The sequence below is a fragment of the Octopus bimaculoides genome, chromosome 21 (assembly GCF_001194135.2).
Source record: "Octopus bimaculoides isolate UCB-OBI-ISO-001 chromosome 21, ASM119413v2, whole genome shotgun sequence".
NCBI classification, from domain to species: Eukaryota; Metazoa; Mollusca; class Cephalopoda; order Octopoda; family Octopodidae; genus Octopus; species Octopus bimaculoides.
In genome coordinates, this window is record NC_069001.1 from 7683879 (window position 1) to 7690399 (window position 6521).

General features: G+C 36.4%; 1 long non-coding RNA gene across 1 annotated transcript in view; it reads left to right on the forward strand.

Annotated features, from left to right (window-relative positions):
* The first annotated feature begins 2158 nt into the window (after positions 1-2158).
* LOC128250427 (uncharacterized) overlaps positions 2159-6521 on the forward strand; it is a 12250-nt gene continuing 7887 nt past the window's right edge. The window contains exon 1 of the long non-coding RNA XR_008266445.1: positions 2159-2575. This is a non-coding gene — a long non-coding RNA (uncharacterized LOC128250427). The remainder of the gene's footprint in view (positions 2576-6521) is intronic.

Below are 6521 nucleotides of genomic sequence, written 5' to 3' on the forward strand. Positions count from 1 at the left end.
GTGTGTGTGTGTGTGTGTGTGTGTGTGTGTGTGTGTGTGTGTGTGTGTGTGTGTGTGGAAAAACATGTTATGATCTGTATCTAGATATGAAGAGATATCTATATATATCTATATATATGTATATACAATACACACAAATTGACACACACACACACACACACACACAAATGTACATTCATACTATTACACATATATACACGTTTTGTGTGTGTGTGTGTGTGTGTGCATAGAGATTGTATAATCCATAACTCACAATATCAGTGATAACCATCCCATATATATATATATATATATATATATATATATATATGTATATATATGTATGTGTATATGTATAGATATATGTATGTATATGTGTATATGTATAGATATATGTATGTATATGTGTATATGTATATATATGTATGTGTGTGTGTAACCCATGCTAGCATGGAAAGCAGCCGTTAAACGATGATGATGATGATGATGATATATATATGTATATGTATATGTATGAATAATTATGTATGTGTGTGTGTATATATATATATATATATATATGTGTGTATGTATACATATATACATATATGTATATATATATTGTATAGCTCATAAATCATGATATCAAACCATTATATTCTCTATAGAACTGACAATTCCTTTTCAAGTCTCACTACATATTATATGCTTTCACACATTATTACTAAATGCTTCCAATACATCACACATAACTTTACATCATACAACTTCCCATCACAACCCTCACCCCCCCCCCACACACACCATTCTACCCAGGGTCTAATATATCTTGTCTCCAAGGCAGCAAGCTGTCAGAAACGTTAACGCACCGGGCGAAATGCTTAGCGGCATTTCATCTGTCGCTCTGTTCTGAGTTCAAATTCTGCCGAGGTCGATTTTTCCTTTCATCCTTTCGGGGTCAATAAATTAAGGACCAGTGAAACGTTGGAATTGATGTAACTGACTCTTCTCTTCCCACAAAATTTCGAGCCTTGTGCCTCTTTACTTTCTGAGTTCAAATCCCACCAAGGGTGACTTCACCTTTTACCCCTTCAGGGTCAATAAAGCAAGTACCAGTTGAACACTGAGGGTGTTGATATAATTAACTAGTCCTACTGCCACCCACAAAATATCAGGCCTTGTGCCTATAGTAGAAAAGATTATTATTATTATCATCATTATTATTAATTATAATTATCATCATCGTTATTATCTAAGGTGGCAAGCTGGCAGAATCATTAGCTCACCAGGTGAAATGCTTAGCAGTATTTCACTCTTCACTACGTTCCAAGTTCAAATTCTGCCGAGGTTAACTTTGCCTTTCATCCTTTCAGGGTTGATAAATTAAGTAGCAGTTGAATAGTGGGGTTGATATAATTTTCTCATCCCCCTCCCCCACAAAAAAGCTGCCCTTGTGGCAAAATTTAAAACCATTATTATCATGAAGGTGATGAACAGGCAAAACAATTAGCATGCCAGATAAAATGCTTAGCAAGATTTCTTCTGGGTTTTATGTTCCAAGTTCAAATTCCATTAAGGCCAACTTTGGTTTTCATCCTTTCGGGTCAATAAAATAAATACCAGTCATGTACTGGGGTCAATGTAATCGACTAACCTCCCAAATTTTAGGCCTTGTGTCTATAATGAAGATTGCCCTGCCACCCACCTTTGGCCGGGAGGGGCAGGCAATTTTTATTTTCTAGTGGCTGTAGCAAAAGAGAGTTGTCTGAAAGGGATAAAGACAGACACTTTCTTCTTTGGTCAAATCCTCATCAACTTCTTCAAGTTTCACTTTAAGAGGAAAGTTGGGGTGAGGAGGAGAGTGTTGTCATCTAGCAAGTTTGTTGAAAGGTGGGTGAATGTTGGAAGAATGGCCAGTGTGAAAGGACCAATTCTGAGTGTACACCTGTGAAGAAATAAAAGGAGAAGGGCTCTTGCCCTGTTGATCAAGTACCTGTGGCTTTTGTGGGGTTTTCCACAAGGACCTTTAAATCATCTCCCTTATTGGGAGATTCATGTTTAATTTTTGTATTGTTTTCAAATGTTTACATGCTGTAAAACCCTTTGTCTCATCTTGTGTTGTTTTTTATGTTGTGTCACATCATTTTATGCTGTTTTATGTAAGCCCTTGTGGCTAATAAAAGAAATAATTATTATCATTATTTAGAGTGTTTATTTGTCGTCAAGACAGCATCTATGCAAGTTTATATTCAACACAAATATACTGTCATTGATTCAAGGTAATTGACCGACAGCAGTGCGACGGTAACATATGGCATTACATGATGTATTTAATTGTTCCTTTTTATAAATATGTGGGTGTCGTGTGTATATATAGATGTGTATATACACATTTGTACAATGCACTGCATGGTGAGACTCAAACCCAAACCAACCTACATATTTGAGAAGCAAGCTTCTGAACTGCCCAGCCGTCTGCATCAAACATGTATCTAATACAAGCACTTGTAATATCCGCCAAACACATTTGTTGTCCATGGCTGTATAAGGAAATTATTTGCTAGTTATAACAGAGTATGGTGCTAACCTGGCATGAAAATTTCTGAAGTGTAGTCTGGTAATGTTATAGCACAATTATATTTATGGGTGTATGTGTATGTTTCATATATATATTCATTTCTATATGTGTAACAGATGATGTAGTATCATTTATGTAACTAACACATTATGAAACAGCTGTCAACTAATGGATTAAACACCTTTCTTTTCATTTCTGTTATCTGGTCAGTTATATATGTAATCATTATATACAATTTATATATAGTCACTATATATAATTTTCCTAATACTTTGATAAAATAACTATTTGATATGTTTTTTGCTGTGGCTTTTGTTTACAGTAAATGTTGCATTATGACCTTATTCTTATATTCTTTCTTATTTATGAACATATTGCATTTTATCAAATATTTCAAGAATAAAAGATTTTATCATAGCAACCTTAGAATAATGCAATGACTCATAGGTCGGTGACTGTCATTCTCATTGGTCACCAAGATGCAACATATGTCTGGCAGAGAAATATAATAATAATATAATAATGCAGCTCAAAATGTGTACATGCAAAAATAAAAAAGAAAAACACCATCTTCAAATGCAGACAAATATTTCTTAAAGCACATATTTCCAGGCCCAGATGTGTAGTCAGCCTAGCAAACAACCTATACCCAAGTTAAAATATATACACATACTTTTATGATTTCCTAGCCTTAAATAATTAATTATCACTTGAATGGATATCATTTAAAGTAGAATAAATATGCTCCAAGTAATATTATCTGAATAGATAACTCTATAAATGGATTATCTTCGTAATAGGAGTAATGAGAAGATAAAGAATGAAAACCAAGGAATAAGACCACAAGAAACAACACAAAGAAAACAAAATAAATAACAACAACAACCAAACAAGACTAATGAAGAAATGGTGTGATTTTTACGACTAATCTCATCATATGTTTGTAAAAATGTTTGATTTGATCATTGTCATCTTCGTTAAAATAATTGCTTGTTATCTTAAAACCCACACACTAATGTGTATGTGTATGTATATGTTTGAGTGTGTATGAGAGAGGGAAAAGAGAGGGAGAGAATGAGCTTGTAAAGTGGACCACGTAATGACTGTGATTAAATGATGTGGTCGTTATTTTTAACTAAACATTGTCTTAATGAAGGTCAATTGAGGAAGTGGGGTGGGAGAATTAATTACACACAAGTTATCTATTTATGTTTGTATAGGTGTGTGTGTGTGTGTGTGTGTGTGTGTGTGTGTGTGTGTGTGGAGAGTGAGTGGAAGACGGATGGATGGATGAAGAGAGAGATGGATAGATATGCAGTAGAGTAAGAGAAAAGGAGGGGAAAAGGAAAAAGGGAAAACAGAAAAAATGAGAGAGATAGAGAGAGAGAGAGAAACGAAGAGAGAAAAAAAATGAGGGAAAGGAAAAGAGTGAGAGAGGAAAAGAGAGAAAGAGGAAGTGCATGCGTGCGTGAATATAAAGTGTGAAGCTTTTACAGATTGTCTACCACTGAGAAAAGCGTTTACAATGTTTTGGACAAAGTTCATCTTCAGAGTGTAAGAGAGAAAAGAAATTCTTCCATGGGTTGGACAGTTTGACATGGAGCTGGCTAGCACGGAGCTATCCAGACACCATCAGTCTGTTGTGACATGGTTTCTACACCTGGATGCCCTTTCCTAACACCAACCACTTAACGCAGGGGTTTTCAAAAAGTGGTCCGCGGACCACAGGGGGGTCTGCAAGGACAAGACAGGGGTTCCGTGGACAGCAAATACTTTTTATGGGCAATTTGATTTTATATATGTTTTTTAATCGAAATCTTTTAATTGACAATAAACCTATTTTGTTAAATACTGTTAAATAAATAAATGTAAAAATATATGTTATTTTAAGCAAATATTTATGTATAAATTTCATAAGCATTTATAAGGTGGTCCCTAAGGTAAAGCCTGAAATATAAAGGGGTCCGCAAGTCAAAAGGTTTGAAAACCCCTGACTTAACGGACCATGTACTGGGTGCTTTTTACATGCTACCAGCACAGGTGCATTCATGCAGCACTAACACATGTATTAATGCAGCACTAGCATGCATGGGTGCATTAACACAACACCAGCACCTGAATGTGTGGAAGACTGGTTTTACTTTGCTTGACGTGCCTTATAAAGTTCAGCAAATCCCCACAACTCCCGGTCCTTTGTCATTTCCTCATTGAGGTCCAGCATCCGAAGATCCTTTCTCACCACTTCGCCCCACGTCTTCCTGAGTCTACCCCTTCCATAAGTACCCTCCACAAGTAGAGCTAGGCGCTTCTTTATGCAACTATCTTCAAAATATCTATAAAAAAATATATATTGTTCAATCTATTCTTCATTTAAGGCAAAATTTTTAGCAAGATTTAGCTGCTATTTCTAGCAGGTTAAGTGACCACATCACAATGTAGCTGTACAATAACTGGTTTCAATTACATTGAGGATTTACAGTGAAGCTGAGATATTCATGCCACCAAAGGATTTTGTGATGTAACAAGTAGAAATGTGAAGAATGTTTGTCTCCAATGAATGTCTAATCAGCCAGAGCTGTTCAATTAACTTATTGTTAATTAGCTTTCCACTAATTACCTTTTCTGGCTGTCTTTCTTTCTCCCTAACTCTCTCCTCCACCTATTTTCTACTTGGGTACCCAAGTATTTTTTCTGTAGTAAGACAGCTGTCTCTGTCTCTCTATCATACTCCAACTTTTTCCCTTGGCTCCACTTCCTTTGGCTCCACTCCCTCTCTCAGCTAAGAGGTCTTTGTCTGACAAGATCCTTGGCGACCCTGATGGTGCTGGTGCCATGTAAATCGCATCTGTGTCATGCCATGTAAAAAGCACCCAGCACACTCTTGTTAAGTGGTTGGTGTCAGGAAGAGCATCCAGCTGTAGAAATCATGCCAAAATAGACAACTGCAGCTCTCCCGCTTGCCAACTGCTACCAAGCCATGCCAACATGGAAAATGGATGTTGAGGATGATTTTCGTGGTTTTAGCTGAACACTCTTTTATCAGCACTGAATGTTATATTGTGCTGCCCTCTTGTGTCAGCAGGATAAGCTACATGCAACACCATACAACCCTACAAAAGGGTTACTACGTTGTCAAAACAAGCAACCTGCTAGAAATACTTCATAAAATCTTATAAAGATTTTATCCTTGGTTATTAAAATAAATGTGTGGTAAGTAGCTTGCTTCCCAAGCACATGGTTCCGGATTCAGTCCCACAGCAAGGTACCTTGGGTAAGTGTCTTCTGCTATAGCCTCAGGCCAACCAAAGCCTTGTGAGTGGATTTGGTAAACAAAACTGAAAGAAGCCCATCGTAACTTAGTGGTTCAGCAAAAGACACAATAGAATAAGTACTAGGCTTACAAAGAATAAGTCCTGGGGTTGATTTGTTTGACTAAAGGGGGTGCCCCAGCATGGCCGCAGTCAAATGACTGAAACAAATAAAAGAATATGTATATATATATATATATATATATATATATATATATATAGGATTGGGGTGTATGTTTGTGTTTGTGTGTACCCTTTCTAGACATCGCATGATGGTTGGAAATGGTGATAACCATCATCATACATACAAGGTCATTCATTTCCAGTCTTCCATGAAAACATGTCTGGCCAAAGAAAAATATTACCTTGTTTGGAAACGTGTGAGGTTTAATGACAGGAAGAGCATCCAACCATGAAGAATATGCCTCAATGTATTCCATCTGACCCAAGCAAACATGGTTAAAATGATGTGATGATGATGAATGCCATACTGTGTGCTCCCTTGTGTCAGCAATATACATTACATACAACACCATACAAGCCCAGAAGGGAGTTTGTATGAGGTGAGTCAGCCTACAAGAAACAGCAGTCAAATCTCCCTCGTATTACTCCACCATCCTTAGTAATGAAAGAAAATGGCAAGGCTGGATTATATATATATATATATATATATATAT